Source organism: Callorhinus ursinus, unplaced genomic scaffold (genome assembly GCF_003265705.2).
Source record: "Callorhinus ursinus isolate GAN/ISIS: 27379988/994484 unplaced genomic scaffold, GSC_fseal_2.0 scaffold153, whole genome shotgun sequence".
In the NCBI taxonomy this organism is placed as follows: Eukaryota; Metazoa; Chordata; class Mammalia; order Carnivora; family Otariidae; genus Callorhinus; species Callorhinus ursinus.
The window spans coordinates 1-27,570 of NW_027397215.1; the positions used below are offsets into that span (position 1 = coordinate 1).

The window sequence follows — 27,570 nt, forward strand, 5'->3', positions numbered from 1 at the left end:
GGTTCTGGTGCCGCTTCGAGAAAGTTACCCACGTCCCCAAAGGCGAAATGTAGACAAGGGCTCTGTTCTCAGGAGGATGTTGGCCCCACTTCCAACACGAAGCAGCACTAAAAATGCCTCGGTGGCTAATAAAGGCCCGGGTTCCCCAAGAAGTGGAACAGCCCGTCTAAGGGAGAATGTGTCCTCGATTAAGACGCGTCGCTGAGATCTTGCCATTTTTCTGCAGTAAAATTATCCCCCCGTTTCCGGGGGTGGTGGGGGGAGGTGCTGAGAGAGCAGCCCGGTGCATCCACATGGCCGGTGTGAGGTGTTCTGTGCAAACGCGCTGTCTAACGACCCCTCCTCCTGTGGGTCGGGGTCAGGGGGATTGTGACAGAGTAGGGCTCCTGCAAGGGTCGCTGGCCCCTCAGTTTCCTCCATGAATCTGCGCCCAGCTCTGCCCAGGCAGCCACCTGGCCCTGCGCTTTTGTGCTGCCCCCACGTCCAGATCCGGGTCATTCCTCAGGGCAAGGCCTGGTGCGTGGTGACCGCCCGCGGGTCTCTGATGCTCACGGCCTCCTGGTCCCCTGGGCCCTGAGGGAGGCGTCCCAGCTGCTCCATAGGCAGAGCCGCTCCTGCTTCCAGATCTGGCGAGTTTTCAACAAAGCTGCAGAAGACCCCGTGTTCCTTCCTCAGAAAGTGGTGCCACCAAATGCCTGTCATCCAGGCCAGTGACCTGCGCACGTGTCATCCTATGGGCCTCCCTCCTCTTCCAGCGTATGTCCAGTCCACAAAACTCAAACTAGTCTCTAGTCTGTCTGCCCTTCCGTCCCCCTGCTGTCACCCACGTCCTCACTTGGGTCACTACCGTGGCCCCTGACATGTCCTCCTGCTGCCCTCCTCGCCCCACGCCCAGATCTACACTCCACACGCACCCAGAGTGAGAGTGAGCTCCATTAGATACACATGAGACCCGTCACCCTGAGTCAGTGTGTCGGTGCAGAAAGGGGACCTACCTCCTCATCACTCCCACGAGGCCCAGCACCATTCCCACAGGTTCCCCCAAATCATCTGCCACCACCTTCCCCTCACTCTATCACAGCTGACCAGCCTCCTGGCTCCCCCTGCAAACCCCAAGTCTTCCTGCCGTGGGGCCTTTGCACGTGCTGCGCCTCTTCCCCAAGACCTGCTGTCTCAAGCCCTTCCATTCTCTGCTCAGGTCTCACCTCCTCAGAGAGCAGCCCTGGCCACCTGTACCTTATGTCATGTCCCCATTTCCTGCACAGATTTTGTCACCATCTGAAATGGATTTACTCATTTTATGGCCTTCTATTGTCTTTTGCGCCCACAGGAATGGCAACCACATGAGAGCTGGGATCCTGTCTGTCTGTCTGCTGTTGGATTCCCGCTCTGAGAACAGGGCCAAAACAGAGTCAGTTCTTGATTTGCATTTGTCCAGGAACTGCAGGAGAAGACGAATAGAATGGAATCTTAAGAATTCTAAAATAGTTAAATCATAGAATGTTTGAGTCAGAAGGAGCCCTTGGAAATCATTTAGTCACGCCCATTCATTTTGCAACTGGGTAAACTGAGTCTCAGGAGGACAAGTGATTTGCTCCACATCTGAGGCCCTGGGGCTGCCACTCGGTCAGGAGAGGGACCTGCCGCGTGTATCGGATGATGAGTGGCTGTCGGGGCTTCTTCTCCCCTTGACACGTGGCCGAGGGAAGCAGGGACAGAGGCACAGACACACCGAAGGCTAAGTGACTAAAAGCAGGGGGGTTTGGAGGAGACGGAGCTGGTGGTGGGTGGACGGTGGCACAGGAAGCCTCACCGAGCACGAGGAGGTCGAGTGGCTTGAAGAGCAGGTGAACCCCAAATCTGATGGTCAACCCATGTGAGGGTGAGGCCCATCCCTTGAGAATTTTCCTCACGGCCTGAAGCGCTGCTGACCGCCCGTCCCGGCCAGAAGGTCTTTCAGAAGGTCAATCAGCTTCTGCTGGCTTCTCTATCAGCTTCCTGGGCCGCCTTCACAAATCACCGCAGACGGGGGGGCGGGCGGTGGGGCTCGAAATCAGGGAAACTTGTCTTCTCACAGTTCGGGAGGCCAGAGTCTGGAATTACGGTGTCGGCGGGGCACGTTCCTCCCAGGCCAGCCAGGAGGACGCCTCTTTCTCTTTTGTTCTCTGGTGCGTCTCCAGACCTAGAGCTGGCCTGACCCGTCGGAGGGGCTCAGTAACACCGGCGAGCTTCTTCTGAGGAGCCTGCCAGGCCTCGCTCTTCAGGTGAGCTCCGTCCAGCCAGCCAGGCTGGACACCTGCCTTGGCCACAGCACTCTTGCAGGCAGCGAGGGGACAAGCCAATGGGTCCCTGCCCCGAGGGGTCCCCCGTTGGCTGGGAGACAAAGAACAGGGAAACCAGCGGGGATTAGCACCAGGTGGTGATGGTCGCCCGGAGGCAGGGGCAGCGGGATGGCGAGGGAGCGACAGGCCATTCGGGCAGGGACTGGGGGCCCCGGTGACAGGGAGTCAGGGTCCGGAAGGCAGGAGCCGGGGCCGTGTGGGTCCTGGGGGCTGGCAGGGGCGGAGGGCACCGCGGTGCCCAGCCTGGGTGTGTGTGCGGGGCAGCGAGGACCAGAGTGGCTGCAGGCACGTGGGAAGGGGGACAGGGGTCAAGGTCGGAGAGGCGCTGGGACCCGTCCCTCCGATGACCCTGCCGGCCACTGAGAGGACGTTGGCTTTCCCTGAGCCTCATAGGAGCCACCAGGCAGGTCTGAGCCCACGAGTGTATGTCACGAGGACCCTGGGACTTGTGAGGGGACAGTCTGCGGGGCCCCGGAGAAGCCCAAGGGGCGGGGCAGGCAGGTCCCGTGCAGGGTCCCCAGGGCCCAGCGGGGCAAGGAGGGGCCGAGATGCAGGGAAGGGAGGCTGGTGCTGAGCCCCCCAGGGACGCCTTCTGGAGGGGACCGGGCCTGAACCCACTTGCCCCGGGCTCCTGAGCTTCCTTCCTTCGCGCTGCAAGGACGGCCACCTGTGTCATCCCGGGGCAGGTGAAGCCGGCCGGACTCTGCGCTATGTCTCCCTCTGAGGGACAAAGGTCAGTGTCACAGCAGTCAGCTCTGATGCTGGCTTCAGGCCAAGACCCTTACTATTCAATGAGAAATCTGCATTGATGAAATTTTCATTAAAGAAACATTATCCCTTTCACTCTCCTTGTTATTCTGTGGCTTTGAGTATCGGGCTAATTTGAGTTTGATTACCCCAATGATCTGAAGATTGGAGCATTATTAAAAATTTAGATGAGCAATGATATGTCTGGACCTCCCTCTCCTCTCTCAGCCGGAGCACAAGGGGCTCTGCTAATAATTACCATGAATTCGGGGCAGCCTGGCAATTAGGGAATTATCTATAGTTTGAGGGAGCTTCGACCCCTCTGCCTTCCACGGAAATGAGCTGCTTGGCTTCCAGGGCACACAGATTTAATTGACAAAATGCATCAAAAGGAAATTCCAGTCCCAGATCCAGTTTTAGGGCTAATGAGTTATATGTTTGTCATATAAGGAAGCAGTTCCTTCCCCTTTCTGTGCCTCACAGGTGTCCCGTCTGTAGAGTAAGAAGGCTGGACCCAGGGCAGATGCTTAAAAGTGGTGGCCTGTGGGCTGAAATCAGCTCAAGGAGGGAATCTGTCCTGCACACTGTTTCTTTTGTTTGATGAACACTTTCCCAGACTTGTGATCTCGGGTTCTACGTGTTTCATGTATGTTACCTTGTCTAATTCTCCCACCCATGAGATAGATACCCTTATTCCCTCTTTACTAATAGAGAAATGTTGGCCAAGATGGCTTAAATGACTTTCCCTGGGTCACCTACTCGGCAGGATTTGAACCCAGGTGGTTTGACTTCCAGAGCCAGTGCTGTAAACATTTATGCCAAACTGTTCTTTTTATAATTATCATTTTTGGAAGCACACTGTTAAAAAATAATTGTCAGAATTTCAATAGCATGTATTTTTATATAAAAGTAGCTTATAGGGGCGCTTGGGTGCCTCAGTCAGTTAAGTGTCTGACTCTTGATTTCCACTCAGGTCATGATCTCAGGGTCCTGGGATCGAAATCCCATGTCAGGCTTCATGCTCAGTGGGGAGTCTGCTTAAGGATTCTCTCTTTCCCTCTTCCTCTGTCCCTCCCTCTGTGCTCTCTCTCTAAAATAAGTAAATAAATCTTTTAAAAAAGCACAAAAAGCGAAAAAGCAGCTTGTATGTTAAAATAATTAAGCTCTTTCAATACTCAGTCTACATTTCCTCCTTGCTATAAACAGCAAGTACCAACATCCCCTTAAGATGGAACATTTTTCCCTGGGTCTGTCAAACCCCCAGTCCCAGAGTTTTCTCACTGCTGTGGCTGAGTGTCATTTGCTTATTGAATTTTCCCTTTTAATGATGCTTGGCCTGGTGCTGGTAGCATTTGGGTTTGTAACCTCTGAGCTCAGTGCTCTCTTTGTCTTTGTCTGTTGTTGGAAAGTTTGGTTTCATGAGAAAATGGCAACAAAACCAATTTACCATTTATCTAGTTAAATATGCAGATATACAGCCACTCGTCAATTTTAGCTTTCTAGGTATTTATGTCTAATGTTTAATATGCAAGAAGGGACCCCTCTCTATTTAGGTATGATGGAATAACATAGATCAGACAAAGGGACTACCTAGCAAAGCTTAGTAAACTGAAAGAACAGAAGGGAGGAAGAAAGATGCTCGAAGGCACCAGAAAGCAACCCAGGCTGCCAGGACTTGAGGGTCCGTGACTCCAGAGAAAAGTGATATACACTCAATAAGCCCCACATTCTTCGCCCCTTCTCTCTTCACACTAGTTTTCAGTTTATAAGTGTAGAGGGGTCCTGAGAGCAGAAAGTGGCAGCGCAGAGCTCAATGCTAAGTTTACAGATCTGTTGAGATAAGAGTTGGAATTCGAGGCTATGAAGAAATCCAGCATTGGGGGGCCTAATGCATCAGAGAAAATAGGCCCCTCAATGGCAAGTCTGACCTTCTGCAGCACTTTTACAAAGTATTTGCTGATTCCTAAGCTTATAGAACAAGATGCCAAGGAAATCAAGCCAAAAGGGGGGTTGCAGAGAACCTGAGAAACTTAGCTGAGTGTTCACCGATACCACATGGCCCTAACAACACATATTAGAGTTCAAGGCTCAAAAAACAGGAGTCCTGAAAAATGTGAAAGTCTTACAGTTGAGACCCTAAAAGGACTTTCTCTAGGAGTAAGTTCAAACTAAAATAAACTAGACCTTGTAAAGACTGTCAATATGCATTAAATGATCTTAACTCCAGATTTGATCAAGGAAATCTGCCCCTATCACCATAGTTGGTGGAAGAATTTACTCTCTAGGGGAAGGCAACGTCATTAAGGGACACTAGATTTTTTCAAATAAGACATCCAAAATTCATAAAAAGTTACCAAACATAATAGGAACAGGAGCCAATGACCAAAAGCAAGTGGTGAAAAAACAGAAGACAGGAAAAGACTCACAGATGACGGGTGCTGGAATATACCAGAGAAGAACTTTGAAATAATTATTATCCATGTGTCAACAGTGAGAACATTTTATCAGAGAAAGGCAATTTGTATTGCCGTTCATTTCAGATGAACGGTCTGAAACTGAAAAATAAAATGAACAAAATAAAAAACCACAAGAGATTGGTATGTCAACAGTTTAGGCAAAGAAGAAAATAAGTTTGTTGAAAATATCCACACTGAAGCACAGAATAAAAACATAGAAAATATGGAATATTCTGAAATGTTCTAAGATATGTGTAGTTGAAATTCTAAAAAAAAAGGGAGAGGGATATGTTTCAGAAGCACAACTTAAAGAGATTTTGAGGATTTTTCCAAAGACGATGATGAACTACATCAAGTTGCAGATTGAAGAGCTCATACAATGATAAAAACAAGGAAATACACACTTGATTGCATCATAGTGACACTGCCAACAATGAAGACAAAGAGAAAGTCTTAAACTCAGCCAGAGAAAAACCACACATTGCCTTCAAAGGAGAAACGATGATAAACAGCTGACTTCTCAATGAGAACAATGAAGCCAGAGGATAATGGAAAACAGCACTGAAAGAAAAAAACCTGGCAACTCACAATTTTATACTCATCAGAAATATACTTTGAAGATGAAATAGGACATTTTTTAGAGAAGCAAAAATTGAGAGAATTTATTGCCCCAGGTCAGCACTTAAATAAACACTAAAGGGAGTTATCGAGGTAGAGGGGAAATGATTTTAGATGAAAATTCAAAACACATGGGAGAATGAAGAGCCATAATATGGGTAAAATGTGGCATGTTTAATGAGTTTATTAAATAATAATAATAATAATAATAATAATGTCCTGCTGGGTTTATAATCCACATAGAATGAAATTAAACTGTGATAACAGGAACATCCAGAAGGATGCTTAGTGGTGGAACAGTGTCCTAAGGCTCTTCGTTGTTCAGGAAGTGGTAAGGTTCTATTTCAGGGCAGACTCTCACCAGCGGAGGGTATATGTCCTAATCCCTAGGACAGCGTTAAAATAATAATGAAGCCATCAAAATAAACAGTCTAATTGAAGTTTACAAAATAGAATAATAAAAATAATTGACAGTACAAAACAGGGCAGAAAAGGAGAGGAAAAGGTGATACAAATAGAAAACAAATAGAAAGTAGACTTATTTCATAGGAATAATTACACTAAATGTAAACAGAAAGGCTAGAAGTCTGGTTTTGTTTTTTCATCTGTAGTGAAACATGGATCTCTTTCTCACCTACTGCACCGTTTTGAAGGTAGATGTGAGTCACTCGAGGAGCTTATGGAAATGTGGGGACTCTCCAGGCCCAAGTTCAATATTTAGGGGTGGGATTTGAGAAGCTGCACTTATGATAAGCACAGACTGTCTTTGAGGGAATGAGAGCGGACAGGGATAGGATAAATTGAACACACTGAGCTTAGAGCTTAGCAAGGGGACAATGCAAACACACAAGTACACGCAGGAAATTGTAAAAGAGTTGTCTTCAGTGAGGGACCTTTGCCCTCATGCAAATGACCCAGACTCAGAGATCTTCCACCACGTCACCTACTCGGGTCTTGACCACTCGGTGCAGACCAGCTGTGAGGAGGACCCAAAGTGGGCAGGGATCCATCCCCGTACTTGTCTATTTATTGACTGATGGAGCTCAAGCACAGAAAGTTAACCCGGGGCCAGAGAAGGAACCTGACACCGTGTGGGACACATGGCTCCATCTCGTTTGGGATGCCGGCTCCCTCTGGGCTGTCTGTGCCCCTGGCCAAGGCCCTGCTGGGGACAGACACAGATGGGGAGTTTCAAGGCCAATAGCAGCTAGCCTGGTCACTGGCTCCTGGTCTCCCCGAGGGTCTCAGTCCTTGGCAAGCGAAGGTGAAATAGGGATTTCATGCTGGGGCAGGAGGGGTCACACCAGCCCTGACGGGTTGGGAAGTTCTTTCTGGACCGCCCCTGACGTGCAGGCTGGGCTTCCGCATCCACAAAGGTGGGCCTCAAAGGGGTCCCTTGAGGCAGAGGCCACGTGGATTTGGGGGTGCAGGCCTGTCCCTCCTCAGGCTGCCCAGGGCACATGTGCGGGGCTGTGAGTTTCTCCTGGGGGGCCTGCCGGGGCTGGAGGGGCAGCTCCAGAGCTCTAGGCTCTGCGGCTCAATGTCCTAGGTCTGACCAGGGGGCGATGGGTGGCAGTGAATCTGGTCGTGCTAATTTGCTTAACTCTACCCACCCCCCCCGAAAAAATTAGGTAGAATACAGGTGACTTCCTCCTATTGTCTCTTTTCATTTTTACAATGATAACATTTTTTCTTTTTTTGAGCAGTTTTAGGTGGGTTTTTTTTTCATTTCAATACCATTTTTAAAACACAGCTGTCCCACAGTGTTACCTCAGTTTCAGGTGTACAACGTGATTGGACAAGTTTATACATCATGCTGTGCTCACTGCAAGTGTAGCTGCCATGTGTCACATGGACATTGTTCCCTATGCTGTGCCTTTTCTTCCGTGACGTATTCATTCCACAACTGGAAGTCTGTATCTCCCTCTCCCCTTCACCTGTTTTGGGCAACCCCTCACCCCCAAGCAGTTTTAGGTTCACAGAAAAAAATGGAGCAAAACGTACAGAGTTCTCAAACACCCCCTCAATCCCCTCCCTCCCTTACTTTGTGTGGAGCATTTGTTGCAATTGATGAGCCAGTATTAATGTGTGATTATTAACTACAGTTCATAGTTTACACTAGGGTTCGCTCTTTGTGTTGTATATTCTACAGGCTCTGACAAATGTATGAGGGTCATACTCCCCACTGCAGTGTCTTACAGAAGAACTTCACTGCCCTAAAAATCCTCCGAGCTCTGCCTATTCATCCCTCCCTCCCCCAGAACCCTCAGCAACCACAGAGTCCCTGATCTAGAGTCTCCCTAGTTTTCCCTTTTCCAGAATGTCATATAGTTGGAATCATACAATCTGTAGCCTTTTCAGATTGGCTTCTTTTATTTAGCAATGTGCATTTACGTTTCCTCCGCATCTTCTCGTGGCTTGATAATATTCCATTGTCTGGATGTATCACTCTTTCTTCTCCATTTACCTATTGAAGGGTATCTTTGGTTTCTTTCAAGGTTTGGCCATTATGAATAAAGCTGCTGTAAACACCCATGTGTAGCATTTTGTCTGGACTCAAGTTTTCAGCTCCATTACGTAAATGCAAAGAGCACTATTGCTGGGTCATATGGTGAGAGCATGTTTAGTGTTGAAAGCAACCACAGAACTGTCTCTTAGAGTCTCTTTTGTCCTTTCCAGACTTTAAAATTAATTTCTATGGACCCCCATAGTGCTCAGAAAAATTAATTTTAGAAGACCCAGCACTGGGGACATCATCACAAATTCACAAAAATCTGGGAGGAAGAGAAAACCCTAGAAGCCTCCAAAGAGAAGGAATTGCACTCACATTCAGGACGAGGACTCAGGATTCTTCCCTGGGACTGGAAGAGCGCCGTGCCTTCCAACTTCTTGGGAAATTCACTCCCCGTGTAGAGTGTGAACCACGGCCACATTATAGGTCAAGGACAAGGTCAGAATAAAGACGCTGACCCGCAAGATCATAGAGAATCATCTCCTCTGCGCCCTTTCTCAGGAAGCCATGGGAGGAGGACCTGCTACACCGGCAGGGGGTGGGTCAGGAAAGTAGCCCCTGCGGGTCCCAGACAGGGACACGGGCGATCCTTCCTGGGGGAGAGGGGCAGGGTCTCCAGGAGGAATCAGAGCACCAGGGGAACACGGGATCACTGCCCCGAAGCAGATCTTGAGAGCAGCCCTTCCCTGGAGGGAGATGGCAAGAAAACCATCACCCTGTCTCCTGACCCGACGGTGTGAGCATGCTGAGGGCTGGGTTGTAGGCAGGGCAGAGAACGTAGGGGTGGGTTAGGGACAGAAAACATAGGAAGTAGGAGAAAGTCAAAGTAATTGCTCATTTTAGAGAAACAAAACAAAACAGAAATTTGTAAAAGGGACAATTGAATTTTATGTCACACAGTTCATCTGAGGATGCTTTTTGCTCGACAATGGTAGCATGAACAATGCACGTGCCTTAGGCACCACAGAGTCTCGATTTGACTGCCAGGACGCCGGGGGAGGGCGAAGGCATGAGCAGGGCTGCTCTGTGGACTAAATCCTCCTAATTCTGTTTCATAGCGGGAAGGCAGGAGGTAACAAACTAGCAAAATAAACGAGCAGCTACGTAAACATATTACTCAGGAATACGGAAGTAGATACTCCTAGAAACACTAAAATTGATGAAAATGGTTGTTTCTGGAGCACAGAAATCCGTGGCAAGGGGTGGGGCAGGGTCCTGCAGGTTTTTACTCCCAGCCCTGTAATCCAATAATCTTCTTTGACTTTGATAAAAAATTATAATTAAATTAAAAAGAATAGGTATTTTGGGGTGTAGGTTTTACATATAAAGAAAAACGTGCTGTGTCATGGTCCTAATTGCTTTTCTTCCTCTAAGCTATGGTTTTGGTTCTCACGTTGACACATGTAGTCCGACCTTTTTTTTGTTCACTCTATCGTATTCCTTTGCGATATCACCGCCACTGTTCTTGACCCATTTGCCCGATAGACATTTGGGGATCTTCCGGAGTGTTCCCTCTTATGGACAGGCCTGCGGTGAGCATCTTGGTGTGTGTATGCACATGTGTGTTTTCCCCAAGTTCGATTCCTAAGACCATCCTTGCTCGATTGGAGGTGTTCACGGATAATGCCAACTCGCCCAGCACTTGTCTAAAGAGCCAAAACATCAACAAAACATTTTTTGAAAAAAATCTATCTGAATCAAGCTAGATTTTCTTTTCTTCTTTTCTCCTTTTACTGAGGTTTCTATGGTTGACTGCTTCCACCATATGTCTCCTCAACCTCTCTGTACCCTTTATTTATTTCTCCCACCAACACTGACTGATTGCTCTATTTTCCAGGCCCTGGCTGTGACACCGGCCACATGGTGACAGAGGGCACAGGCTCTGTCTTTGAGAACCCGAGGCTGGGAAAGAGACGTGTGAAGAGATGATTAAGGGACAGACAAGGAAGGTCATGGTGAAAGAAACAACAGCTGTGGGATCACAGGCCTGAGTGACCGCCTGGCCTCCTTCTCAGGGTGCCTCTGTCTCCCTCCCTCCAGCAGCTCTGTCCAGAAGCCTCTGAACCAGAGTCACCTCTCCTTCCTCTCTCTCTGTCCTCCCAACCCCAAATTGGCAGCACACCCTCCTCCTCACGCCTCTCTCTGCCCTTGCCTGGCTGCTTCCAGACTGTCTGTTCCCCACAGGGGCCCCGAGGGGCCTGCCCACAGGGGAATCACATCTGCTACCCTTCAGCTCAAGGTGGCCAGTGGCTTTTCATTTCCTTCAGAGTAAAAACCAGTGACATTACAGGGAGTTATGGGCTGAAGTTCTGTGTCCCCCCAAACTCATATTTTGAAAGCCTACCCCCCCCACCATGATGGTATTGGGAGATGGGGCCTTTGGGAGGGGGTTGGGTCCTGAGGGTGGAGCCTCCATGAGTGGGATTCGTGCCCTTCTAAGAGTCACTAGAGAGCTTGCTCCTCTTCTCTCTGATCTGCCACGTGAGGATACGGGAAGTCTGCAGTCTGCCCGCTGGGAGCAGCACCAGAACCCTCCTATGCCGACACCATGATCTCAGACTTCCAGCCTCCAGAACCGTGAGAAATAAATTTCCGATGTTGATAAGCAACCTCATCTATGGTGCTTTGTTAGAGCAACTCCAACTGACCAACACACAAAGATCCTCGAAGGCCCATAGGATCTTGTTCTTTCCTCCACATTTTCTGTCCTGGAGTATGACACCAAAGAGAGACAAACAGAGATAGTTTGTTGACCGGAACACAAGAGGAGCTTGCCTCTCCAACCCAAAACAGCCAGAACAGAACATTCTTTTCCTTAAACAGTGACCAAGTGCGTGAGGAGATCCTGGCTCTTGTGATCACTGCAAACATCGTTATTCTAGAACAGTGAGTGTGTTAGGACTATTGCGGGCTTGTTTGGTGTTTCGACTCAGTAATTATACTGTTTTGAGTGGTAGCTTTAATACAGGAAGCAGGTTACCACCAGCTTCTTGTTTTCCAAGTGTGATGGAAAGACAAAATGATGAAGACTCCCTGTCCTTGGTCACCCAACACGTGGAATGAAGGGGGACTTGATTCCCTTAAAGACAGCCCCTGAGGAGACAGTCCAGGCTGGCGAGAGCTGACATGAGGCTGAGAGGGTCTCTGTAGCCAAGCCGAGTCCAGCTTGGGGATGAAGAGCCCTGCTCCACACGCTTGCGGCTCAGCTGGAAGGGAGCAGGGACAGGGTCCCACCTGTGTAGGACCAGGTCCAGGCCTGAGGACAAAGTGGAGGGCTCCTGACAGGACAGCTGGAGCAGTATTGTTAGCTGGTTCCATGGTCCTGTCATGGAGCCTGAGGACAGAAGACAGAAAGCCCAGCAGGGCTTTTCAGCTTCCATGCGGCATGCCCAGGGGCCCAAGCTGCTTTTTGTCTGGTTTTCTTTCTTTATTAGGGGATGTTCTGTAATGACTAGAGCCCACTTAGAGCAATATGGATATTTTAGGGTTTTTTTTTTTCAGGTTTCAATTTTAATTTCATAAGTAATATAAAAATATATTTTATTAAAATGGAAATAGTTTGGAAGTATACAGGGTAAAAATATCCCCCTCTTCCACAATTCCACTCCCCTTCTCATATTAAACTCTATTATTATTTCAATATGAATTCTTCTAGCCTATTTTGTATGCACATACTTCTAGAAATGTGGGCATGCAAATACACATATGTAGATACGCATGTATGTAATTATTCTTTACTTACTCTTCACAAAATAGATGCTTTGGTTGTAATTCTCGTAAGTACATATTGGCCCACCTCATTCCTTTAAGTGATGACATAGTAATGCATAGTATGGATGAACCATTAATCATTGTGTTGTAAATATGTGGGTATTTCCATTTATTTGTGTATTCATTTATTCATTTACTTTTGCTGTTATTAATATTACCATAGAGAACATCTTTGGGCATATATTTTTAAATATTTAATGGCATCCTTCGTTATGCAGAAGTTTTAAAGTTTAATGTAGTAAATTGCAAGAGAAACTCAACTTGAACCAATATGAGCAATTCATGTAACTGAAAAACTCAGAGGTCAGTCTCCAGGTACTGATGGATCCAGGGGCTCAAACAGTGTCATCAGGATCCTGTTACTTGAGCTCTGTTCATCATAGTGTCACCTTTGGGCTCTCTGGAGTGATGAAGGGGCCTCCGGAAGTTCCCAAACCAGCCACATTTCTAGTCCACTTAAAAAAAAATTCACTAGAATAATGAAGGCTCAGTCTAGAAATAAGTTTCAACACAAGTGCCCCTCCCCCAACACATAACAAGAAGGCTAAAGGTAGTTTAGCTTTGAGAGTGATTCAGTAACACAAAATGTGAGGTACGGGTGGATTTCTATGTAATTCTGTCAGCCTCTCAGGGGTAGTCCTCACATGGCTGCTGCATCCCTAAGCATGTTGCGTTCACACACAGCCCTCAATGAAGCAGGCGAGGAAACCTCTTGTGCAACATGTCGCCCTTTTACTGTATCTGGCAAATCTTTCCCAGGACCACCCCCTCCCTGCCCACACCCCCCAACAGGTGCTACCTTGGATTCCATTGGCTAGAGCCAGTCAGGTGCCCACGACTCACTGCAAAGAAGGAGGGGAGAACAAGTAACGGGCCCCCTCTAGACTGGGGGCTGGGCTGTGCCGGCAGGAATAAAGGGTGGGGGAGCTGTTGGGTCGACATCCAGCAGCACCTGCCCCCGGGGAGCATCTCTCCCAGTCACTCCTGCTCCAGAGATGGGATTCACTCTGCCTGGACCGTGTCATGTGCTTGTCTCGTCCCCACTCCTCTCTTGTCTTGTCATGTGCTCATCCGGAACCACTTCCCGGTCTGGGGGATTTGCCAGCTGATTGGCCGGGGCAGGTCGCATGACCACCCTTAAACCCCCATGGGGAGCGCATCCTGAACTCCGTGAATGGACAGTGGGAGAGTGACTATTCATTGGGGTACAGTTACCAGAAGATGGGGGGCGGGGAACGTGTGCTGGAAACTCCAAACAGAAGAGAGAGAAGCTCCACGAACAGATAATAATCACTGTTCAGAATACTGTCAATTTCTGAGAGTGAGTTTCTGGTGAGTTTCCACACTTTGTCTCCACTCTGTCATCCTCTCGGGAGTGAACGGTGAAAAGGACTTGCTAATGAGTTCTTTTCCTTTTCCTCTGCATTTCCCTTGTTCTCACCCCTTCACACCTGTGCCAAATCTCCCTTTGTCTGTTAGGAGAGAATTCAGGGTCACTGTTGGCCAAGTTGAGTGCCCATTAAAGCCACAAATATCTTTAAAGACCTCACTTCCAGCCTGTGCCTCCCCAGGGCCTCTGTAGAGGTAGGTGTTAGTGTGAAGATTAATGACATCTCCCATCTTCTATCAGAAGTTCTATTTCTGCTGTCCTAAATGGAAGACGTCCAATGTTGCTTTAGTCTCCCTACCTACCTATTAGCAGCTTTTGAAGAGTCAGAGCTGCACAAAGGCTTGAAATTGGTGAGTTCCAGCATGGGCTCAGAGACACAAGCAATTTGAATGTTCACAGCTTTAAAATGACATGGCAGTCTGTTTATAAAATGTCCTGTGGTCTGAAAGGAGGTGAAAACATGCCGCATACGTTAGTGATCCACTGATTGTTTCTGGAGCTAGGTAACCTTTGTGACCAAATTGAGAGAATGGATCAGACCTGAGCAATCAAACCAGCCATTAAGAATCCCGCCTCGTTCCCAGGCCTGCTGTACCTCGGGATTCCTGGGGAGAAAAATGAAAGGGAAGGAAGTTTAGCCATAAAAGCAGGGGACGTGCAATCAGGCTGGACAAAGGTTGGTGAGGTTGAGGGCTGTTCATTGCACTGGTGATCTGTGACTTTCCCTAACCCCCTCCTGGGTTAAGTATAGGGGAGCAAAATGCAAAGTGACATCGGGGCTCGGAGACCAGGAGACACCGTGCAAGGTGTCTGTCCTGCCATCTCCTGCCGCTGCAGATCTCAGCACAGCAGAGGTACACGCGTATGGTCGGGGCAGATATGGAGGAAAGACCCTCTCAGTTCACCTCTTCTCAGTAAGAGGTCCCGTGTCTGTGAGTTCCTTCAGGTCAGGTCTGCAGAGTCCCTGTCCCCAGGCCAGCCACTAACTGTGACTGTCTAATTCAACAGCAATGTCATGGGGAGAGTGGATGGAAATTACTGGAGCTTTATATTAAACCAGGGGCGATGGATTAATAAGTGGTATTATGTATTTAACCTCAGGCATATTGGGTATTTAGATGAAATTTTATTTAGCAGAAAGTTCATTTTTACTACTAAAAATGAAAGCACAATTTTGTGGGATACATCCTTTGTCTAAAAATCCAAATTTGAGGAGTGCCTGGGTGGCTCGGTTGGTTAAGCATCTGACTTGATTTTGGCTCAGGTCGTGATCTCAGGGTTGTGAGATGGAGACCTATATCAGGCTCCATGCTGGGCGTGGAGCCTGCTTAAGATTCTCTCTCTCTTCCTCTCCCTTTGCGCCTCTCCCCACCCCTCTCTAAAAACCAAAACAAAACAAAGCAAAAACTCTTAATTTGAGAAGCACCTACATATATCAGAGATGTGAAGATGCTCATTGAAGTGCTGTTTGCTGTACAAAAAACATCAGGAAGTGTACCAGCTTCTCATCCCTGTACGTGTAACAGATTACCATTTTTTTAAAAAGATTTTATTCATTTATTTGAGAGAGAGAGAGAGAGAGAATGAGCAGGGGGAAGGCAATGGGAGAGGGAGAAGCAGGCTTCCCACGGAGTAGGGAACTGCGTGTCGGGCTTGAGCCCAGTACCCTGAAATCACGACCTGAACCAAAGGCAGATACTTAACTGACTGAGCCACCCAGGCACCCCAGGAACTTGGTGTCTTAAAATAGGAATTCATTCTCCCGCAGTTGTGGCGGTCAGGAGTCTAGAAAGGGTTGGCAGGGTTGCTCTAGGGGAGAATCCACTTCACTTCCTTTTCTGGCTTCCAGATGACACTGCGTTCCTTGGGTCGTGGCCCATCCCCCACGTTGATGCCCAGCCTAGCAGATCTTCCCACCTCTCTCCACTTCTGAAGTCACATCCCCTTTTCCTGACTCTGACGCCCCCACCCTCTTATGAGGACCCTTGAGATGACACTGGGTCCACCTGAGTCATCCAGGTTGCTCTGCCTATCTCAAGACCTTCAAGTTAATCATGTGTACAAAGGCCCTTTTGCCATGTAAGGTAGTGTATTTGCAGGTTCTGGGGATTAGGGTGTGGACAGCTTTGGGGGCCTGTTACTCAGCAGACCACAGAAGAACCTACATCCGTCAGGATAGACAAGGTGCCGCCCCAGTAACAAACAGCCCCCAAACCCCAGGGGCTTAAACAGTGAAGATCAATTCCCAGTCATACTCCACAACCCTCTTAGGTGGAAGCTCTGCTTTATGTCATCCCCACTCAGGGACCAAGTGAGAGTGGCGAATCAGGCAGGTTCTTAGCGTCTGCCTTGAAGTGAGATGTGGGACTTGTGCTCACATTTCACTGGTCAAAGTAAGTCAGGTGACCACGACGGCCTGCAGAACAGGGCAGAGAAGGGCAGTTATGCCATCTGCCTAGAGGGAGGAGAACTGGAAACAATCTGAAATGAGTGGCCACCTCACAACCTAGATTCGCATTCCTCAGAGGAGGCAGTGTGACCTGGGGTTTCTCTGCACCATGAATACCATTCAGCAGATGTGGGGGTGAGGGACCTACATGCAACAGGGTGGAGAGACCTCTAATGCATGTACCTGAGGGAGAAAAAGCAAGGGGCAGGACCTCATGTGATGGGAAGGATGGTCTGTGTAAACATGTGCCCACAAAAATACCATCTGGTCTCTGTGGGGAGTCATGTCTGTAGTACCTGGGAATCCATTCTGGAACCAGCCCACTGAGAGCAGCATGGTGACCACCTCTAAGGAGGAGGGGCCAAGCCCAGGACTGGGAGGGAATCTACCTGTATTTATAAGGTTTTCATTTTTTAAAAAGGAGACCACTTTTAGTATTTCTTATTTAAATAAGAAATAATTTTAACTAGATTTTTCCATAGCCTGAGGAGAACACAGAGACCCTGACTCCCATCCCAAGGCTTCACCCAGAACCGAAAGCCCCAGCCTGCGGTAGGAGTGCCAAGACTCAGCCCAGCCACTTACTTGCTCTGTGTCCTTGGGCAAGTCACTTGCCCTCTCTGTGCCCTAGTTTATTTTTTCACCTATGAAATAAGATACAGTGGTAAAAATTCTCCAACATGCCCATTGCCCCTCCCTGTCCTCTTTCAAGGATCAAACTAGGTGTCACATATGAAAGCATTTTGCACAGTTTTGTATAAAACATTCCAGAAATTATTTTATTATTAAGTAATACATTGCTATCTAAGTATTAATAATGAGATGATAGTTATCCTTAGTCATCCAACTGCATTACTAACATTATTGATAATTATTATTAACATATCTAGAAGCATGATATAAATGTATAACTAATGGAGCCACTGCCCTGGGCCAGGAACATTCTGTGAGCTTCCTGTGTCTGCACAGGTGGAAATAGCTGAGACTCTGGTGGGTTGCCATCTGCGCAAAGGTGAGTTTTGGAGAGCCCCTGCGGGCCTCACCCTGGACTGGCTGAGCCGCTGCTGAAACGGGGAGGCCCCCTCTGATCCTGGAAGGAAACCCTGTAGGGCCGCAGCTGCCTCAGATCTTGGGCTTGGAGACAGGGAAGGGACACGAGGGAGCTCTACTTAATTTAAGCATCCTCAGTCCCTCCCCATCCACCGCTTTTTTTTTTTCTTATTTTACATGTTGGGTGGGGTTGACCATGAGCCGATGCACCTTCTCCGTGATTGGGAATAACGTCCCCGAATCCCAGTTGCGGCATCTGGCCGCACGGAGTCTGGGTCCCGCGTGGCACCCATGGGCTGGCTGGTGGCAAAGCAGCTGCCATTGCAGATAGGGCCCGTGTCTCCCTGTGCCCAGCCCCGAGCCCCCTGGCCCACCTGGCTTCTCTCTACGCAGAAACTGCCTAGTGCCAAGGGCGTCGAAGCGGGCCCCCTCTGGCTTAGAAGTGGCTTCCCACGGCGGTCATGTCTGAGCTGGCCCTCCTCGTGTGGGCGGAGCCAAGGGAAGGGCCAGAGCTCGTGAATAAAAAGCACAAACGTGCGGGTGGATGACACCAGTTAGAAGGATTATGCCCCGGCCATCATTTAAAAAGTGTTCTTTTAATTTTGAAATATTTTGAACAGATAAAAATAAACTCAGCCAAGTGTTAAAACAGAGAAGAGGCTGATTTAGAAATGCGGAAAGATTCACAGTCTCAATATTTCTGTTAAGTTCTGGGATCCATTGAAGAAAAGCTTGCTGGTAAGAGTTTCTACAATTTCATGAACTCTGGGGGGTCAACTAATATAAATATGCTCTGCCTCTTTTTTCCTCTTTTATTTTTAAAAATTTTTAAAAGATTTATTTATTTATTTGAGAGAGAGAGGGAGCGTGCAGGTAGGGGGAGGGGTAGAGGGAGAGGGAGAAGGAGAATCTCAGGCAGACTCCCCAGCTGAGTGCAGAGCCTGACGTGCAGCTCCATCTCACAACCCTGAGATCATGACCTGAGAGTTGGCTGCTTCACGGTCTGAGCCACCCAGGCACCTCTTTCTTCCTCTTTTAAAAGAAATCAAGTGATTTGCCCTTGGCCCCATCCCCTGCCTCCATTGCATTTGGGTTCTTGGGAAGAGCCCACATCTCAGGACCTGCAGAGAATTCCTTTTCCACTGTCCCGTGTGGCATTGTATGACTCAGGCTGGGACAACGACCCCTAGCTGTGGCCTCCATTGAGTGATGGTGGCTGTGTCTCACCTGACGCTGGGTCCTTGGCAGGCAGTTCCCTCCCTCCTGGCTCTGGGGTGGGCCTCTCAGGGGACACTTGGTCTCCAAGCCCCTCCAAGCTGCCATAGCATCAATCTTTCAGACCCCCCAGATTCAGGGCTTGGGGCGCTGCCACTGTTAATGTCCAGATTTCAGCCGTCCCTGACACAACAAGCCAACAACTAGGGGACAGAGTAACGTGCATAGAAGCACAGGGTGACATCGGGTGGTGGAGCTCGTGACTCTGGAGACAGGCAGCTTAGGTTTGAGTTCTGATTCTGCTGCTTCACTGTGGGACCTGGGGCAAGAGAACCCCCCCCCACCCCACATGGCCGGGGCTCTTGTCTGCAGAGTAGGAGAGTAAGCGTACCCACCCCATGGGGTTGATAAGTGGCTTCAGCGAGATACTGCTGAGAAGCTGGCTTGCAACAGGGGACATATCATATAAGGTTTGTCAAGAAAACCCCCAAGTTGGCTTGTCTCCTGTATGTTACTGACCCTCCGATGGCCCCTAAAGCAGAAAGGCTTCTCATCAGTGTTGTTTCACTTCTTCAACCCAGGGAGAGGGCAGATGGGGTCCCTGTCAAGGGCCACACAGCTGGGGTGTAGGCAGTTGGACTCCAGCCCGAGTCCCGGACCCGACTCCAAACTTGCATCCCTCCCACTCCCCCGCCCCCGTGTTATTCCGTCACTCTAAAAAAATAAATAACAGAGTCAGGCTGAGCTAGCTGGACGCCCTCCGCTGTTTATTTTCCAGCATCTGCTTCATAAACCGTTGGGCATCCACGTTAATTTTCCTTATTGCTGTTAACCTCGCCTTCCAATTATGCAAAATGTTCAGGCACAGCAGCCCCTTATTACTGGGGCTCTGTCTTTGGCTGACATTTGCTGGTGTGTATCTTGGCCTTGACTGACAAAGGCAGTGACTTCTCACGTCGACCTCATTTTCTTCAAAGTGCAAACGACTCCATGACCAGACGGGTGTCTGGGGGGCCCAGGAACTCCAGAGGTTGTGGAGCAGGCAAAGGAATACTTAAAAAAAAAAAAAAAAGTCAGGGCCAAAACTCGGGACCAAGGTTTACTTGGTCTTCAAAAAAACGTACAGATTGGGAGAAACTAAAAAAAAAAAAAAAAAAAAAGGTTTCATGGAACTCTGGTTTTGGCTCTTTTCCTTTTATGGACACTCTAAAGTTCACGTGGCCCATTTCACTTGGCATCTGAGGCTCCCATGATGGCTCTGTTATGCCTGGTTTCCCAATTAAACACTGAGTCATTCATTCTTTCAAGATCTAGTTATGACCGTCTATTATGTTTCAGGCACTGTTCTAGGTTCCATGTATATCGCAGATGATTGGTGAAAATCTTGACACTCTGGAGCTCATCTTCTGGTCAAGGACCAATCAATAAAAAGATGACATGTATCTAGAATGAATCAGGAGGTGGCTGGTATAAAGAAGGAAAGTGTGGCAGGGAATGGTGGGGCTGGGGTGCAAGGGGGGCTCCTCAGAGGAAGCTGACATGGAATAGAGACCTGAAAGCCGAGAGGGAGGGATACAGGCTAATGTCTGGGGAGGGAGTGTATTCCAGGCAGTGGGAACAGCAAGTGCAAAGGCCCTGGGGCAGGAGCATGTCTGGCATGTCTGAGCAGCAGAAAGGAGTGCCCAGTGTGGCCACAGCAGAGTGAAGGAGGCAGACGGGTGCCCAGAGAAAGCCAGAGGGGTGGGGAGACCAGACCACACCGGGCTTTGTAGGCCATTGTGAGGATTTGGATTTTATCTGATTGAGGAGGACTTGGGAGGATTTTGAACAGAGGAGAGTGTATTAGTTATCTATTATTGTGTAATTTGTTACTGTATAGCAAATGACCACAAATTTAGTGGCTTAAAAAAACACAAATTCATTTTCTCAGTTTCCGTGGCCTGGGAGTCAAACGCTTTTAGCTGGATCCTCTGCTCAGGGTCTCACAAAGATAAAGTCAAGATGTCAGCTGGTTGCAACCTCATCTAGAGTCTGCATTAGGAAATGGTCTGCTTCTAAACTCCCTCAGATTGTTGACAGAATTACTTTCCTTGTGGCTGAAGGACTGGGGTCCCTATTGTCTGGCTAAGTCTTAGCTCGACGCCACTATCAGCTCCTGGAGCTCGCCCTCAGGTCCTGGTCACCTGTCCCCCTCCATCATAGCGCATATCTTCCTTCAGGAAGATCCTAGCTCCTTTAAAAGGCTCACCTGATTAGGTGAGGCCCATCCTCTCCCTTTTGATTAATTCAAAGTCAATGGATTAGTCACCCAATCATAGGGTGATATCCCATCATCTTCCCAGTTTCTGCCATACTCTAGGGGAAGGGATTACATTCCAGGAGGCAGGAAATTGGGGACCGTCTTAGAAGCCTTCTTGTGACAGAGTGAGCAATTTGACTTACAATTAACAGGATCAGTCAGACCATCGTGTTAAGAGCAGACTGGTGGAAGGGCCAGGGCAGGGGGCAAGGGCAGATCCCGGGAGATCAGTGAGGGAGCAGCCACTTCTTTTTTTTTTTAATTCATTTTTTATTGTTATGTTAATCACCATACATTACATCATTAGTTTTTGATGTAGTGTTCCATGATTCATTGTTTGTGCGTAACACCCAGTGCTCCATTCAGTAGGTGCCCTCTTTAATACCCATCACCAGGCTACCCCATCCCCCCACCCCCCTCCCCTCTAGAACCCTCAGTTTGTTTTTCAGAGTCCATCGTCTCTCATGGCTCGTCTCCCCTTCCGAGTTACCCCGCTTCATTCTTCCCCTCCTGCTATCTTCTTCTTTTTCTTTTTTTTTCTTAGCATATGTTGCATTATTTGTTTCAGAGGTACAGATCTGTGATTCATCAGTCTTACACAATTCACAGCGCTCACCATAGCACATACCCTCCCCAATGTCTATCACCCAGCCACCCCATCCCTCCCACCGCCCCCGCCCCACTCCAGCAACGGGAGGAGCCACTTCTAACAGTGGCTTTGACCAAGGTAGTAGCGATAGGGTGACAGAAATGGCTGAAGCTTGAGGGAGCAGGCAGCCGGCGGCGCGGGGGGAGGGGGCCCGGTCCGGGAGTGCGGGAGGCAGGGGTAGAGGGAGGTGGCGGCAGCGGCCAGCGGACTCGAGGCATAACCGGGGCCGGGGCAGACACCTCTGTGGAGCGAGGCAGTAGGAGCACCGAGCACTGGAGGCAGCACCGGGATCCCCGCCTCAGGCGAGGGGGGCGCCGGACCGGGAGGAGGGGAGGAGGCGATGCTGGAAGCCATGGTGGAGACCAGTCCCGAAGATCCACCTCCGACCCTGAAGCCAGAAACTCAGCCACCAGAGAAGCGTCGGAGAACAATTGAGGATTTCAACAAATTCTGCAGTTTTGTCTTGGCCTATGCTGGTTACGTCCCCCCTAGCAAGGAGGAAAGTGACTGGCAAGCCTCTGGCTCCAGTTCTTCATTGCGTGTCGAGAGCGCGGCCGCCAGTGACGGCTGGGACTCGGCCCCCTCAGACCTCCGAACCATCCAGACCTTTTTTTTGTTTTTTTTTTTTTTTTTCATCCAGACCTTTGTTAAGAAAGCAAAATCATCCAAGAGAAGGGCGGCTCAAGCAGGTCCCACTCAGCCAGGACCCCCGAGGTCCACTTTTTCTCGTCTGCACACCCCTGACAGTGCAACCCTGCTTGAGAAGATGAAGCTCAAGGACTCTCTCTTTGATCTAGATGGGCCCAAAATGGCATCTCCACTGTCCCCCACATCCCTGACCCATGCCTCCCGGCCCCCTGCTGCTCTCACCCCAGTACCCCTTTCCCAGGGGGACCTCTCCCAACCTCCTTGAAAGAAGGACTGAAAGAACCGAAAGTTGGGGCCAGGAGGGGGGCTGGTTTTGGGGTGCTTCGGAGGTCTCTGCCAGCTCCTGGGAATGGGGAAAAGAGGTCTTGAATTAAAAAGAGCAAGAAATGGAAGTTGAAAAGGCAGATCGGGGGGATAGACTCCCACCTCCTGGGCCTCCCCGGGGACCCCCCAGTGATACAGACTCTGAAGAGGAGGAGGAAGACATGGCAGCCATGGTAGGGGGTGAAGCCCCAGCCCCTGTGCTGCCAACACCCCCTGAGGCTCCTAGGCCCCCTGCCGCAGTGCACCCTGAAGGAGCCCCTCCCACTGACAGCGAGAGCAAGGAAGTGGGCAGCACTGAAACGAGCCGAGATGGAGATGCCAGCTCGAGTGAAGGCGAGATGCAGGTCATGGATGAGGACCTCATGGTAGAATCAGGTGATGACTCAGGGGACCTGATCACATGTTACTGCCGAAAGCCCTTTGCAGGGCGGCCCATGATTGAGTGCAGCCTGTGTGGGACCTGGATCTACCTCTCCTGTGCTAAGATCAAGAAGACCAATGTCCCTGACTTCTTTTACTGCCAGAAATGCAAGGAACTGCGGCCGGAGGCCCAGCGGTTAGGGGGGCCTCCCAAATCTGGAGAGCCCTGACACCGCCGTCTCCAGGCTGGGACTTCCAAATGACAACGTGACTTGGGAACTGAGCCTCAGGGTCCTCAGCCTATCCCCTGGAGCTTGGATTATTGTCCCACTTCAAGGCAGGAATTCCCAAGGGAGGCTGGTTTGGGAATGAATGGCTCACGTTCCAACCTTCACCTTTCCTTCCCACCTTGTGGACTTGAACATGGACCCATTACAGTTGGGGGTGGGAGGCTGTCTGGGTCCCTAGACACTTAATCTCTGTCCCTTAGACCTGCCGCCCCCCTCACTTTCTGGGCCAGGGTCGGAGCTGGGGTGGAATGGGACAGTTGTCTATAAAACTCTAGTGTAAATAGACTACTCCCTTTCCTCATCTTTTCTTTTATCTCCCCATTTATTCTACACTGGTTGTATTTTTAATTTTGGACTTTCCCTTTCAGGCAGGGCAGCTCAGAGGTGGAGTACCAACCAGGGTCTGGCCGAGGGAGGAAGGAAAACAGAAAGGTGACGATGCGCTCACTCACCTCTTTTGTTTTTAATAATATTGGCCAGCTGTTTGTACAGACAGCCTGCGTGTTGTAAATAAAGCAGAGTGGGCTCAAAAAAAGAAAAAGGCTGAAGCTTGGCTGTGGAGGTTGTGGAATGGATTGGATATTTTTGTAACATGGATTGAATGAGAAAAATGAAAGCCTGATGCGGGTCTCAGGGATGGCTCCAAGCTCGTTTGGTCTGAGAAACTCGAGTTTTGAGCTGTGATAGCTTATCAAACTTATTAAGAAGTCTACAGGTTTCCAAAGGGTTAGTTTTATGCTCATGGAACTCGAGGCAGAGGCTTTCTCCTGCTTTGTGATTTCTTCATAAAAATAGCAATATATTATCTATGCAGATGGAACTTGTGTCATTAGGGTCCCAAACAGCCATTTTCATCTTTTAGGAAAACAATATAAAAAAGAAAATGAGATCGCCTTCAACTTCATCAGGTGTTGTTCCTTTTTTTTTTTTTTTTACCCCAGCTCTTTGTTCCTGAAAAAATTGCAGCACAAGACAATCAGCGACAATAATTTGGGAAGAGCTACAAATAGGCCAGGAATTGGCTCCCTTTACTGGTTTTGACTTGCATTAGATGGAAGACAGATGAGTTGAATCAGGTCTGTTATGCAGCAGAAAGTATTACGATGTCACATGGAGCGATAAAGGTGCAAAATATGAGCAGAAACATATGTTCTTGAGAAATTAGCTGTTAGCTACGTGCCTTTCTCTCGTTGATGTTATTGCTTTGAAATCCAAGGCAACAAGGCCACTGGCTGTTGGATGGCAAGCTATCTTACCCTTCAACAAATCCACTCATGAACTTGACACATGGCTTGTCCCGCTCAGGAAGACAAGAGGGATGATATCTCTGCTTTTCCTCACGGCGTGTTATGGAAGAGCGGCCAGCTTGGCGTGCTGACTACGAGGTGTGCGGCCATTCAATATGGGCAGGACATCGGCACAACGTTCTGGGTTTTTCCAAGTACAAAAGACAGACGGCTAAAGCCAACACCACCCCTCTGGACTCTGGTGCCCACAGCTTCCTCCCATGACCACGAGATGTTTCCTGGCAGACGAAATGGTGCCTTTGCTACCTGATGTCTTTCTTCTCTTTGCAAAATGTTGCTGCTGTATTAATTTCAGATACAAGTTTGCTAGGGATGCACCCTGGTGATCCACTGCACATCGGGAACACGGCTCATCAAGAGTGCATGCTGCCAAAGCCCTCTCCCTCCCTCAGAGAAGCTTGCAGTGGGCAGGGGGAGGCGGTGCGGAGCTCTTTGTTCCATCCCCCCTGTCTCCTTGACCCAGAGATGAGGGGTTTCCATCTCGGGGGCTCCTGGGCTGAAATTCTAATAGTAGAGGGACAGAAAGTAGCTCAAATATTAAACCACGGATGGCCTGCCATTTTTACTCGAAGCGCTGGAATTTTTCAGTCAATGCCGGAGGAAGGGAGGAGGTCAAGTCAGCTGGCTCAGCAAACCATCATCTCTAAGAGTTAGCTGAACAGAGGCAAACCCCGAATGTGAGCACGATTCAAAGGGGCCGCCGAGCAGGTGGGCTTCGGTGTCTTGTGCTGCAATTGTGGTTTTAGGTATTTATGTCTCTTACTAAGACAGTGAGTGCCTGGAGGAAGAGACCCGTGCCTTAGTGCCTTATTCATCCAGGAGTCCTCTATGTCCAGCATGGTGCTGGGCGCTCGGACGCTCAGCACTTGGGACGAGCAGGTGTCCTGGTCTGAACGGGAAGATCCCAGTGTGTGCCTGCTTGTCTCCTTCATCTTTTTTTTTTTTTTTAAGATTTTGTTTATTTATTTGACACAGAGAGAGAGAGACAGCTAGAGAGGGAACACAAGCAGGGGGAGCAGGAGAGGGAGAAGCAGGCTCCTGGCTGAGCAGGGACCCTGATGGCGGGGCTCGATCCCAGGACCCTGGGATCATGACTTGAGCCAAAGGCAGATGCTTAACGACCGAGCCCCCCAGGCGCCCCATTGCCTCCTTCATCTTTAACAGCAGCCCCTTCCAATCCCACCGATGACTATGCCTCAGAACTGCCCTCTTACTAAATTAAGCAGAAAGAGTTCATTGCAAGGATATGGAGTGCCTTTATCAAGAGATCATGTCTTGGCTCAGGTGATGAAAAAGTCAATCATAAATAGGGGGCTGGGATATAAGTCCAGTGTGCCCGGTATGGTCCCCATTTATGCCTGTTGTTCTGGCGTAATTGTCCAGAGTGTCCCTTTGCTCTCACACGTTATGTGGTCATCTTCGACACTCGTGGGGTACAGCTACGTTCAGACATCAGATTCGGTGGTCATCAGGACATACCGGTCTTGGCTTCACTCTCCAGGACCAGATGGGGGTAGAATGGTCCCGGGGACCCTTTTTTGGGGGGGAGGTTCAAACAATGGACTATGGTCGGCCTGTTTTCTAGTAGCTTTCACAAAAGCCCAAGATGAACTTTGATTGGATCAGCTTAGGTCACATGCCTACCCTGTAATGAATTCCTGTTGCCAGGGCAACGCTGGTGCTGTTAGGTTTAACCTGGCTCATAGGTCCCACCTCCCGAGTCTGGGGTGCCTTTCCCTGCACACCATATTGACTGGGTATTGACTGCAGGGTAGAGTCTTCTAAATGAAAATGAAGTTGTTGTTATAAACTGCCCCCAACAGAATATGGGCCCTTTTGAGACAGGGATTTCTGTCCATTTTGTCCAATGTTACACCTTGAGTGTCTAAAATAGTACTTGCTTATAGTAGAAGCTCTTTAAATAGCTATTGAATGAATAAGCACCGAGAAGACAAATCGCAAGTTTCCTTGATGCAGCCTCTGTATAAAATATGATACACTTCATCGCTGCAAATGCTCCGAGAAGCAGCCTTGAAATAACGGTAAACACAAATGACCTTCACCAAGATAATCATCCTTCAGTGTGGCAGAGACATTTGAAACCACTGGCCCGTGGCTCATGTCGGTCCCCATACACTGATGTACAGACCCTCCCCACGTCTCAAGCACTGGACTTTCCCAGGCCATGTTTACAGCAATTCCAGTGATGTTTAGAAGCCCTGTTTACAAGAGGATATTCCCTCTTCCAGTCAAATCAGGGTGCTGGGCAGGAAAGAACTCACCGGAAGCTGGTGTCTCATAGCCTTCCCTGTGAACTGCACACTTTGGAGGATTTTCTCATTTGAGCTAATAATGAACTCTGGTTCCTCCTGGGAGTTTAGCTGAATCACTTACTAGAAGCTCCTCAAGGGCAGGGATTACATCACTCTGTTCCTTGCACAGTGCCTGGCACCCAGAAGGGGATGGAAAATGTGACTTTGTGGCTGAGAAGGTGAATTGGATCTACTGCAACCCCCCTACCTGTCATCCTCGGCACATTCCATGAACAGCTGTATCCATCGGCCAGGGTCTTGTGGTTGCAAGCAACAGAAGCTGGCTTTGGCCAGCCTTATCAAAACAAGAATCAATGGAAGGATGTGGGGTGACTCTGGAAAGAACAGGAAGGTCTAGGGGACCAGCTCTGGAGGACAAGAACTGGGTCAATTCTGGGGTCCAGGGAGCAGGAACTCCTGGACAATCTCTTTTGGGCTTGTGTTTTGGGGTGATGACCCAAAATCATTATTGTTTCTTGCATCAGTCACCCAATATAAAATTTCCCAGGAGAGAAGTTTGAGCTTCAGCCTCATGTCCACCCTCTGGCCAGAGCAGCGTAATCATCTGCTCTGTTCAGATGGCAGCAGGGTGTGTGTAGAATCCTTAAGGGAAAATTGAGGTCCTGGGGCAGAAGAGTGGGAAACTGAGGCTGGCCAACCCCCAGCAGCAGAAACCCACCCCAGCCAGTTTCTACCTTACCCATCTAGGGATGCTCGCAGCCTTGGATGTGCCTGGCACTTAGGTCTTCAGAGGATGTTGACCGCGCCCAACTTACTTCTACCTCTAAATTGGAATTGTGTCTCATTTATTTCTGTTTCTTCAGTGGCCAA

General features: G+C 49.0%; 1 pseudogene; it reads left to right on the forward strand.

The window, feature by feature from the left end:
- The first annotated feature begins 21,644 nt into the window (after positions 1-21,644).
- On the forward strand, positions 21,645-23,527 carry LOC112815571 (PHD finger protein 23-like; annotated as a pseudogene).
- The last annotated feature ends 4,043 nt before the right edge of the window (positions 23,528-27,570 follow it).